The following is a 13,017-nucleotide window of genomic DNA, read 5'->3' as shown; positions in this document are numbered from 1 at the left end:
CCAGCTCAGGAGAGAGATCAGGGCTAGTGATGCAAATTTAAGAGCCATCCATGATGTATCATTTAAGAATAGATGGGATTGCCAAGGGAGACCATGTAGTGTCTATCATTCCTCCCCGAAAGCTGGTCATCAGTAATGAGACTGAAACCAGGGCAGAAATTCAGAGGAGGGAGATGGGATGGGATGGGATGGGTTCAATCCATTGCATAGTGAGTAACTCAGCAGAATCTGAGTAGGCAGCCCTTGACTTACAGCTTGAAGTGAAGCATCTTTGTGTTGACCCAGGTGAAGCATGAACCCATATTGTAGAGTCCAATCCTCTGCATCCAACAGACACGCCATCAATATTGTTGACTAATGTGACTTTTCAGGCCTGTCAGATCAACAGCCTGCTTGTGATTGAAAATTCTCCCATAAAAACAGGCTTTGCAGAAAGTGTCATTTATTTATTTGTATCTTGTAGCTTTTATTCAAAGGGTGGTTTAGTCAGCAGGGTTGCTGGGCTGAGCAACAGAATTAGGCCTCGGTGGGAAGGGATGCCTAAGTCACCCTGCTTTGAATACTTTTGAAAGGGCCTTCAGTCATTTTTAAAGATGAGGGGAGAGTGTTCTTGTTTCTGTTTGGTTTGCTTTGCTTTTTTGTACCACAAATATAGTCACGTTTGAGAAAGACTTTAATCTTCCCCTCCAGTTAAGACCATATTTCGACTATGTCTCAGGAGACAACAAAAAAATTATGATGTCCATTTTGATAGCACATTACATGGCACAGAATGCTTTCTTGTGATAATCCTGTGTGCAAATAACATTGATCTCATGAACGAGGTTAACTGAGAAAAATAACAGCCAGCCCATTGCCACCCACCTAGTAGGGTTAGAGCAGGGTTCTGAACCTTTATTGTGTTCCAGATCTCTTTAAAAGTCTAATGAAGCCTATTTATCCCTCCTCAGAATAATGCTTTTAAATTCATTTAAAAAATACATAGGATTACTAAGGAAACCAAAGCTGAAGAAAAATAAAGATATAATTTCTCCCCCACTTACGGTCACTTAAACTTATTTATGGAACTGGGGGTGGTGGTGGGGAGAATCGGGATAGGAGAAAACAATCTGTGAGGACCAGGTTAAGAATTTTTGGGTTAAATACATGACTTCTGATTCTTTAGTCCAAAGTTCTCTCTACCACACTCATCTTCCACTGTCAAGGTAGATCTTTTTAATTGGGAGGCTTTAAAAAAAACACTAAAAAAACCTTTTGATTCTTTCGCATGTCTTAGTAAAACATGAGAATTCCTAATGAGTTGTTGAAATTATGAAAAAACAAGCTATTTCTTATGATCATGTCTTTTACTGGGAAGGTAGTAAACCTGGATCCTTAAAGGCTATGCCAGCAGGTTCTAACAAGGCAGAAAAGTCTCCCATATAGACCCAAATCTGTTATCTAAAGAAAAGCCAGTTTTGTTCACTTTGGAGATGGTCAGCAGCAGGAAGTGGTTTACATGGAGATTAATTTTGTCAGCCACAGCAGCTCACTAGAACCTTCTATTAAGGCATGAAGGGATTTCATTGCAAAGTCAGTGATGGGACCAAGTCCTTCAATAGAATCACAGATTCTAAGAATTTTCATTTTAAAAAATTTGATCCTTCATTGAAGAATCAAAAACTTGTGAGTGATTGGAGGCATTTAAGACTACATTTATACAACTCTCACTGAGTTAGTAAGAGGGGCTTTATTAGGGTTGTGGTATCAGGAACAAAAATGACTGCATGAAGGGGTTTTTTCAGGGTATCTAACCAACAGGACTTAGAAAGTAAGGGAGAAGGAAGAATCAAAAATAGCAACAAAATCAGGAATATGGGAGTCATGGGGTTACACCACTGGAAGACAGAGTGAAGTTGGAAGGACAGTGTGAGCTTAAGGTGGTGTGCTACAATAGGAAGAGTATTATTGGCTATGAAATTAGGAGAATTGAGTTCAAATCTAACCTCTGATATATGCAACTTGTTTCACTTAGGACAAGTCATTGGGACTCAACTTTCTCATCTGCAAAATAATGGGGTTAGACTAGATAATCCCTAGGGTCCCTCTCAGTTCTCTGCTATGAAGTGCCAAAGGGACATCCTGTATATAGTTGGAGATGATTTGAAAGGAACCTTAAAGATAATATTGTTTACCACCTAATTCTATTATAACCCCCATGTAATCATCTATAGGTTTCTTCACTCACTTGACTGGAGCAGAGAGGACGTGGACTATGGATTCCTAGCTAGTAGATAACCATCTATCGGGAGCTGAGGAAAGAGGCCATGACTAGCAATATAATCAATTATGTATTGATTTTGTGCCTGTTAAATGCTAAGTACTATATATTGGGAATATCAAGATAAAAATGAAACACTCTCCATCTTCAATGATTGAGTTGGAATCATTCTATTTTATTTTCTCTGAAGTAAGATATGTCAGTCAACAAAAATGTATTATTTGCTATGTGCCAGGTACCGTGTGCTGAGTTCACAAAGAAAAGCAAAAGACAATTCCTACTATCAATGAGCTCACAGGCCAATTAGGGAGACAACATATAAATGATGAGGAACATACTTGATAGATACAGAGTAGATGGAAGGTGATCTCAGAGGGAAGAAGTATTTGTGGATGAGGCACAATTACAACCAATGCAAAAACACAAGAGTCAGGAGGTGGATTGTCATGAACAGAGAACAGCAGTTGGCCAATATGGTTGAATCAAAAGAGTACCAGTAGGGGAATAAAGTGTAAGCAGACTGGGAAGGTAGGATGAGATTACATTATAAAGATCTTAACATTTGGTCCTGGAGGTAATAGGGAACCACCAGAGTTCAATGAGTGAGGAAGGGTGGTACATTTCAGGAAAGTCACCTTGGCAGTGAAATGAAGTTTGGATTTGAGTGGAGAACAGTTAGAAGGCTATTGCAATACTCCAGGTGAGTTGCAATGAGGATCTGAAGTACAATTCTAACTGTGTAAGTAGAGAAAAGACTACACAGACAAGGGTAGTTATGCCAATTTGACAAGAAATTGGGTTTGGTGGAGTGGAGGCATGAGTCAGAATGAAGAATCAAAGAACATAGTGATGTTAAGAGTCTGGGTGCTCCCAACATGATTCATAAAGAAATGTGTGTGTGTATGTGTATGTATTTATGAAGTAAATATATGTATTTTTAAATGAACATACATGTGTAACCAGAAAAAAAACAATAACTTTTTTAAATTAAAAAACTTTTTGAAAAGAATCTGGGTGACTGGGAATTGGGTGTTGTCTTTGAGAACAATAGAAAAATTGGGAAGAGGAGAGTATTTTAAGGGGAAATTAATAAGTTGTGTTTTGGATATGTTAAGTTTGAAATGTCTATGAACATCCATGAACATCCAGTTGGAGCTGTAATTCTGGGGCCCAGGAGAGTGACTAAGACTGAATTCATAGATCTGGAATCATCTATATAGAGATGATAATAATAGCTAGTACTTACAATAGTATCTATAATGTGCCACACATTATGTTAAATATCTCACAAATATTATTTCATTTGATCCTCACGATAACCCTGTGAGGTAGATGTTATTAGTACCCCCCTTTTATAGTTGAGGAAACAAACTAAATGAAACAGAAGTTAAATGACTGTCTAATATATGAGGTTGGATTTGAATTTAGGGCTTCCTGAATCTAGGTCTAGGGCTCTATTTAACTGCCACCTAATTGCTAATAATCAAATTGCTGATGATTGAATCCATTGAGTTTGATGAAATCACCAAATAAGATAGTATACTAGAACAAAAAGAACATCAGGATAGCTTCTTGGAGGACTTGAAGTTATTGACAGGATTTAGATGAAGACCCAACAATAGAGTTTAAGAAGTGGTCTGATGAATAATAACATTATTTTATATGGTTCAAAGTTATATGGTTACAGAGTGCTTTATAACATTATTTCATTTTATCTTCATAACAATCCTAAGGAAGGATTAAATATTATATTATATCATCCCCATTTTACAGATGAGGAAATGGAAGTAAATAGAGATTAAGTGATTTGCCCATGGTCATACAGCTAGTAAATTTCTGAGGCTAGACTTGAATTTAGGCACAATGTCTCTATTCATTGGATCACTGTTCTGTCTCTAGGAAAGACACCAAGAATTGTGTTGCATAAACTTAGAGAAGAAAAAAGACATGGTGATCAACTGTGTCAAAGGTTGCAGAGAGGTCAAGAAAAATGAAGAGTGAAAAGAGATCATTAAATATGGCAACTAAAATATCATTGCTAGCTTTATGGAAGGAAGTTTTCAATGAATGATGGGGTTATAAGACAGATCATAGAGGTGAGAGTAAGGGAAATAGAGAAATACATCTAATGTAGATGACTTTCACAAGGAGAAGAGTAACTAAGAAATGAGGGAGAGACATTGGATGATAGCTAGATGGATGGTTGAATCAAGTAGTGGCCTTTTTTTTATAGCTTTTTATTGACAGAACATATACATGGATAATTTTTCAACATTGTCCCTTGCAGTCACTTCTGTTCCAACTTTTCCCTTCCTTCCTTCTACCCCCTCCCCTAGATGGCAGGTAGTTTCATACATGTTAAACATGTTAAAGTATATCTTAAATATAATATAGGTGTACATATTTATATAGTTCTCTTGTTGTACAAGAAAAAATCAGATTTAGAAAGATAAAAATAACCTGGGAAGAAAAACAAAAATGCAAGCAGTCCACATTCATTTCCCAGTGTTCTTTCTCTGGGGGTAGCTGGTTCTGTTCATCACTGGTCAATTGGAACTGAATTGGATCTTCTCATTGCTGAAGATATCCACTTGCATCAGAATTGATCCTCTCCTGGTTCTGCTCATTTCACTCAGCATCAGCTCATGTAAGTCTCTCCAGGCCTCTCTGGAATCATCTTGCTGGTCATTTCTTACAGAACAATAATATTCCATAATATTCATATACCACAATTTACTCAGCCATTCTCCAATTGATGGGCATCCATTCAATTTCCAGTTTATAGCCACTATGAAGAGGGCTGGAAACAGCCCCTTTCCCTTCTTTAGTATGTCTTTGGGGTAATAGCACTGCTGAATCAAAGGATATGCACAGTTTGATAACTTTTTGATCATAGTTCCAAATTGCTCTCCACAATGGTTGGATCCATTCACAACTCCACCAACAATGCATCAGTGTCCCAGTTTTCCCGCATCCCCTCCAACATTCGTCATTATCTTTTCCTGTCATCTTGGGCAATCTGACAGGTGTGTAGTGGTATCTCAGAGTTGTCTTAATCTGCATTTCTCTGATCAATAGTGATTTGGAACACCCTTTCATATGAATAGAAATAGTTTCAGTTTCGTCATCTGAAAATTGTCTGTCCATATCCTTTCACCATTTATCAATTGGAGAATGACTTGATTTCTTATAAATTAGAGTCAATTCTCTATCTATTTTGGAAATGAGGCCTTCATCAGAAACTTTAACTGTAAAAATGTTTCCCCAATTTTTTGATTCCATTCTAATTTTGTCTGCATTAGTTTTGTTTGTATAAAAGCTTTTTAATTTGATATAATCAAAATTTTCTATTTTGTGATCAATAATGATCTCTAGTTCTTCTTTGGTCCCAAATTCCTTCCTCCTCTACAAGTCTAAGAGGTAAACTATCCTGTGTTCTTCTAATTTATTTATAATCTCATTCTTTATGCCTAAATCATGAACCCATTTTGATCTTATATTGGTGTACAGTGTTAAGTGTGGGTCTATGCCTAGTTTCTGCCATATTAATTTTCAGTTTTCCCAGCAGTTTGTGTCAAATAGTGAATTCTTATCCTCAAAGTTGGGATCTTTGGGTTTGTCAAACACTAGATTGCTATAGCTATTGAGTATTTTGTCCTGTGAACCTAACCTATTCCACTGATCAACTAGTCTATTTCTTAACCAATATCAAATGATTTTAGTGACCACTGCTTTATAATATAGGCCCTATAAAATAGGAGAGGATGGGATAAAGAATACATATTGTAGAGTTTGCCTTGAGAAGAAGAAAGATCACCTCTTCATGTGAGACAAGATGAATGAAAAGATATTGAGGAACATATCAGAGTGATGTGAGATAAGGAGAAGGGGAGAAAAGGAAGGACTTGGTAAATGGTCTCCATTTTTAATGAAGTATGAGGTGAGGTCCTCTACAGACAGGAGGAGTTGAGGAGGAATGAAAAGCTTTAGAATAGCCACTGTGGTGAGTGGGACAGCAAATCAATTAAGAAAGTATAAAAGGATTGTCTTGCTATAGTGTGGGTTCAGTTGAAGTTGTGTATGATAAATTTTTAGTGGATTAAATCAACAAGGTTTCATGACTTGTCTGAAAGTTCTCTTTGTTCTGAGGCTTGAGAATAGGACCAAAGGAAGTAAATGGTGGGATTTGTCAGTATGTGATCAAGGGTAGAGTTGAACTGGCTTCACCAAGGAGAGATGGAAGGGCAATGTAGTCAGGGAAATTGGTAATGATCTGGAAATGAAACAAAAGAAAACAGTGGTAGATAGAATAGAAGTCACAGGGAGGATTAAAAAATACTGTTAGGGAGTCATAAGGCAGAGAAAAAGGTGAAATGATGAAATATTATGATCAGAAAATTTCAGAGTTCTTGAAAATATAAGTAGAATATGATGGATGATGACAAAGTCAAGGGTATGACCTTTTATGTGTGTGTTTGAGGTAGAATGGAAGAAGTATGAAGTTAAAGTATTTGAGGGAGCATCAAAATGTGTATTGCAGTCCCCTAGTATGAGGACAGGAATTGGGACAGGAAGGAAGACTGAGAGTCATACATTGGCCACATTCAGGAAAGAAGAGAATGTTCTGGGAGTTGCTAAATAGCTGCTGGATTCAGGATTGTGTGATTAATTTGGATTGAATGACCCTCAAAGGAGGAGAAGTTGCTGAGTGATGGTCGTAGAAGAAGGTTTTAAAAATATTAGTTGGCAGCAAAGAGTGTTTTAACTTCCACATCATTACCATTGAGTCAGGGATTGAGGAGATGGAGCAGATGAGAAAACATGTCATCAATATGGAAAGGGTGTGATGTAATGTCATCAGGATGGAGCCAGGTCTCAGTGTATGCCGAAATATGGGAAAAGTGAAAAAGGAAAATGTTTAGAATGAAAGGAAGCTTGTTAATGATGGAGCAGGAATTCCAGAGAGCCCAGTAGAAGGGATGGGACAACATAGGAATAGGATATTGAAGGGGTGGGATTGAGAGGGGAATGAGAGTAAGGGAGTGGGCAGTTAGGGAACAGGTTTTGTTATGATGGTAGTCAGGTGTTCAGAATCATTGGGAAAAAGAGAGTTTGAGGAGATGGGAGTATCCTAACCTCTGAAGAATGAGTAGAGGTAGCATATTAGAGATTGCTCAAAGATCCATTGAGGTAAGCATATAATTAGACTCTTCTAAGTTTTCCTTCAAGGTCTAAACCCATGCCCTGGAAAGCCCACCTCATAGTAGGTAGGAAGAGGCAGAGACGTGGACAAGGGAATCTGGCAGGGAGGTAGGAGATGGGAATAACAGGTGTGCAACCTGAAGAAGACCCTGGGGATGAAGGTATAAGGTAGGAAGCTTGTGGTTTGACTACCAAACCAAACCAAACAATCTTAGGAATGATGAGCAAAAACAAACCCTTAGTTGAAGAATTCTGAAAGTTGAGGGTAGATGGAAATAATGAGGTAATTTAGTGGAGAAAGGCATGAGAAGCTGGGAGGAATACAAATTTAAACTTTCTTCCTTCCATCTTGGTGAAGTAATTTGCCCAGTGTTACACTGCTAGAAAGTGTCTGATGTTGGATTTAAACTCAGGTCATCTTGACTCCAAGGTTAGTGCTCTATCCATTGTGCCACCCAGCTGCCCCCAGATTTAAATTGACAATGACAATTTAGGGAATCATTCCTGAACCTTTACATCATGTATATTGACTCCATCCACCTCTGTCCTTTTCCCTCTCCACCCACCAAAAAATCCCAACATAGCCTGCAAAATCTTTCCATCTGGAAATAAACTTAAAACTTTTCAGGAAATGACCCATTCAGAACCGCTTTTTCCCTGCAAAAGCAGAAATTTGCCATTGCCCCATCAGCTAAAGAAGGAACAGCTGGCATGCCTAAGGAAAGGAGCTACAACTGGCTTCATTTAGCACTCTGAATTTCCACACCTTTTTCCTTGGTCTTTGGGAAACATTTCTCCCACAGTCCTTGAGATACATATCCCTTCTCCCCCTCTCCAGGGTTACCACTTCACTTCAACAAACATTTATTAGGTATTGACTGCATAAAGAACACTAAACTAAGTCCTGAAGGGAGAACAAAATTTAGATAAGACAATTCCTGGTCACATGAAGCTTATTGTCTAGTAGGAAGATTTGACAAATACATAAGTAGCTGTAATAAAAGATAATAGCAAGAAGTTTGTTGGCTAGTTGCAAAGTGCTACATGAGTTCTGAGGAATGCTCATGATAAGCTCAGGGTGGCTTTCTAGAAAAGATGACTTTGGATTTGGGTTTTAAGGAATGGGTAGAATTTCAGCAGGTGGAAAAGTAGGGAGAAGGCATTCCAAGCCTAGGAAAGTAACATGAGCTAAAGCAGTAGAGAGCCGTTAAAGATTTTTAAGCAAAATGCTGACATAGCCAGATATGCACCTAACGGAGATTAACCTGGCATTGGTAGAAAGAAAAGAGTGGAGGTAGGAGGAAGAGGGAACTATTACACTGGTCCAAGTGGGTGGTATGTAGGCATGTACTCTAGGCTGCAGGGGGAATAGAGAAAGGAAAGAATGGGAGAGAGATTAAGGAGACAGAAGTGACAGACTTTGGTCCTCCGCAGTGCATCCTCAGTGGGAGGAAGAAGAAAGAAGCAAAGGTTTTGAGGTAGAGAAAGTAGATGGACAGTGGTACACCAAAGAAGAGGAGGAGGTTTTGAGAGAGGTCCATACATGGGCTCCATTTTGGACATGTTGTATTGCTGGTTTTTGGAATTAGGAGAATGTCAAGGTGGAGCCGCCTCCTGGAGAGCCAGAGTGGCAGGGTACCCTTTTGTATTACTTACTAGCAACTGGATCTTCTTCCTGCTCTGGATGTAACAGAGCTGTCAATGGCATCTTGGAAGGAATCCAGAAGCAAGCCAGTAATCAGATCAGGGACCCTTTTATAGGGATACAGTACTCACAACAAGGGCAGCTCCTAGGCTGGGCTTTCTGTGATGTGAGATCATTATGACCAACCACCTCTCCTTGCTGGGAGCCAGTGGTCAGGCCCCTGTTCTCACCTGCATTTTCACGTTTCATCTGCCATGACCAAACTACCTGATGTGCTTTTCAGTCAGGCAAGCAGATGCAGGATGATTTCAAAAGCATATGTGAGAGACTTATTTCTCTGCCTGGGATTGGGCCCTCTCACATCTCCTCTTCTCGGCAGCGGGTGGAGGAGAATTCTAACAAGCCAATTACCTCACTCTTGAGTGATGAGAATCAGTGCCAGCAGCTTTTTAAGGAAACAAACTGATGAGCACAACAAAAGCCTGCATGGTAGGAACAGACCCCCCCCTTCTGACCTACACCCCATCCTGGGAGGTAGTGGCTCAGCAACCAAAGAACACAGCCAGTTACCTGGCAAATCAATGTGGATTATAAACCATCTTATCCAGGCCAAAGTGTTGCTAAAGAATCTATAAGATGGGGAAATAGATCTACGGTCAGCTATCCCCTAGCAATCCCTATCCTTGACAATGTATGGCACAAGAAGAAAGAGGAGTTGGAATTTGACAGAGGCAAAGACAGAATGGAGTATTTGAAGAGTATCATACAAAAGAGGTAATATTGGTCTGTTTGTTCCCACAGAGCAAGACTATGAATAATGGGTATTTAAAGAGGCAGATTTAGGTTTGATTCAAGGAAAATTTCAATACAAAAAGAGTTATCCCAAAATGCAATGGGTTGTCTTGGGATGTGATGACTTTCTCCTCATTAGAAAATCTTCAAGTAAAGAGTGGATGGCCACTTGTCAGGAATGCTGGAAAGAATATTTCTTCCTATGTAATAGTATTTTATTTTTTTCTAATTACATGTGGTTTTCAACATTCAGTTTTATAAGATTTTGAGTTGCAATTTTTTTCTCTTTCTCCCTTCTCTGCCCCCTCTCCAAGACAGCAAACAATCTGATATAGGTTATACATGTATAATCATATTAAAAATATTTCCACATTAGTCATGTTAAGAAAGAAGAATCAAAATAAAAGGGAAATGGAATTTTTCCATTAGGTATTGATTAGTTTGAGATCCCTTTCAATTAAGATTCTGTGATAATTCTGCTCTTATGCTTTGTAAGTAATAGATGCTTAATCAATGTTTGCTGATTGACTGGACTATTGATAGCTCCAAATAGTTTTATTCTTTCTGAAGTTTTGCTCAGACTTGGGTAGGAAGCATGTAGAGTGGTAATCTAATGCAGAGTATTGAATGTCAAGAGTCTTAGGTACTGATCCCAGCTTTGTCCTTTATTCTCAAAGAATTCCATGGCATCAGGCAGATTATGCCATGATATGCAAGTGAATTGGATTTAAGTGAGGGAGTGCTGTGTAAGGTCACCTGACTCACTTCCCCCTCCAGAGCCATCTGGGTCCAGTAGCCAGATATAAAACAAGATGATAGGAGATGGCCTTGGATGGAGAGTCCTTGGCCTTTTTAAGCTAAAGTCTTCCACATATCTCAGTTTAACTGAGTCTGCATCCATTCAGTGATTAAGACTAGGTAGCAACTGAGGCAAATAATCTCCTCTTTCACCTAGTCCAAAAAAAGCTAAATAAATAAAGCTGAAAGGGGAAGATGCCCAAGGTTTCTGGCCAAAGAAGAAATGACTGCTATTTACATTCAATCTGAGTCAATCAGGACACAGTGACCAAATGGAACTTGGCCTAGGACCTATTTGTGTGGCCAATGATAATCAGACTGGTTTTGGTTTAAGGCTTGGTCCTTATAAAAGAAATCTAGCCAGTAAATCTCAAGATATCTTGGGAGAGTTCAGAGACCCAAAAGAAAAGACAAAAATGCTTTTAAAAGCAACTGTAGATAAGAGTATGATATTCTTATGGGAATAAGGGAGGAAGGAAAGAAGGAAAGAAAAAAGGGAGGGAGGAAGGGAGGTCACAAGGGAAGAAGGAAAGGAGGAAAGGGAGAAAGGAATATATATCTTTGAATATCCACATTACTGCTCCCACTATCACATGTGATCGACTTATTCTTTACTGAGAAAATAAAGACCATTCACTTGAGTTCCTTCTTTTGTCCTTTTCTTCATCTCTTGGATAACATCCCTCCTTTACTCTAATTTCTGAATTAAAATTGTCCCTTCTTACCAAAGGCCTTTAGACATGTATTCTTAAACCCATCCCTTCACAAATCATCATGATCCCCCACCACTCTAATCTTCAGTTTCTCCCTATATTCTTTTTCCTTCCCTGCTGCCAAAAAATTGAACATATTTTTCTTAATTTGGGGAAAAGATCATTTATTAAATCCTACCACCCCCTCAAGCTATCTTCTTTTCACTTTCAAGAGAAATTTCTAGCAAAAGCTGTCTATATTTGTTTCTTACACTTCCATTCCTCTTTTCTATTTCTCAGTCCTTTGCAATTTGGCTTAACTCATCACTTGTCAACCCAAATTGCTTTCTTCAAAGTTCCCAATGACTTCTAATTGACAAATCCTATGACCTTTTCTTAGTCCATCTCCTCCTTGACCTCTCTGTAGCATTGACATTATTGATCCCATCCTTTCCTCCTATATACTTTCTCCTCTCTGTATTTTTGTGACATTGCTTTCTCTTGACTCTTCTTCCACTTATATGACCAATCCTTTTTCTTCATTGCTAGTTAATTATCCATATCATGGCCTTTAATTGTGGATATATTCCAGAACTCAGTCCTTTATTCTCTTTACATTCTCTTGCTTGGTGACTTCATTTGGTTCCTACGAGTTTAATTTAATTCTCATCATTATGTGGACCTCTGTATCTAGCCAGGTCTATATATCTATCCCTAGTTTTACTCTTGAGTTCCAATCTCATATCACAAACTACCTACTGAATATTTCAAACTAGTTATCTCATAGACATCCCAAATTCAGCATCTCCAAAATTCATTCCCTTGCTCCTCTTCTTCCTTCAACCATCCCTTTTCCTTGATTTCCTTTTTTTTTCTTCTATCATCCTTTGAATCACTGGTGTTTGCAATCTTGCAACATCCTTAACTCTTCACTTTGCTCTCCTCACTATCCAACTCAATTGCCACATCGTATGCTTATCACCATATATCATCTCTGGCAACCATCCCTTTCTTAACACTCACACAATCACCATCTTATCTCAAGCCCTTATCACCTCTCACCTAGATAATTGCACAAGCCTCTTAATTGGTCTCCCTGCTTCCATTTTCTCCCTGCTCCAATCTACAGCTACCTAGATTTTTCTAAAGCACAATTTGACCATGTAACTATATACTTAATAAACTCCATTGAATTCCTGTTACCTCAGGATCCAATAGAAACTCCTTGGTATTTAAAATCCTTCATAACCTGTATCCAATATATCTTTCCTTATTTTTATACTTTATTGCCCTCCATGCACATATCTACAATTCAGTCAAGCTGGTTTCATGGGCAACATTCCATCATCTGTCTCCATCCTTTCACACTGATTGTCCCACGTGCCTGAAATTCACTCCCTTCTCACCACCTTCCCTCAAAAGCTTTAGTTTCCTTCAAGGTTTAGCTCAATCCTGAGCTGAACTCCAATTGCAGTCCTTTCCACCCCCCTCTTCCAAATCACTTTGTATCCATTTTGTGTATATTTATATGTACATGTTGCATTACCAAGCTAGATTGTAAAATCTTCTAAGAGAGTAACAGTTTCACTCCTGTTTTTGTATTCCCAGTTTCTAGTATAATGCCTGGA

The 13,017-nt window shown here is 38.5% G+C and overlaps 1 protein-coding gene across 3 annotated transcripts in view; it reads left to right on the top strand.

The window, feature by feature from the left end:
- KCNN3 (potassium calcium-activated channel subfamily N member 3) overlaps positions 1-13,017 on the top strand; it is a 304,701-nt gene that overhangs the window by 173,136 nt on the left and 118,548 nt on the right. The window contains exon 1 of one of the 3 annotated variants that reach the window (XM_031966675.1): positions 9,314-9,881. The exons of the other annotated variants lie outside the window; for them this stretch is intronic. The gene's annotated coding sequence lies outside the window, so the exon portion shown is untranslated. Of the gene's footprint in view, positions 1-9,313; positions 9,882-13,017 lie in introns of those variants that run through there. 3 annotated transcript variants of the gene reach the window in all.

Source organism: Sarcophilus harrisii, chromosome 4 (assembly GCF_902635505.1).
Source record: "Sarcophilus harrisii chromosome 4, mSarHar1.11, whole genome shotgun sequence".
NCBI lineage: Eukaryota > Metazoa > Chordata > Mammalia > Dasyuromorphia > Dasyuridae > Sarcophilus > Sarcophilus harrisii.
Note: the sequence above shows the minus strand (reverse complement) of the source record. Positions and strands in the feature narration are given on the sequence as shown.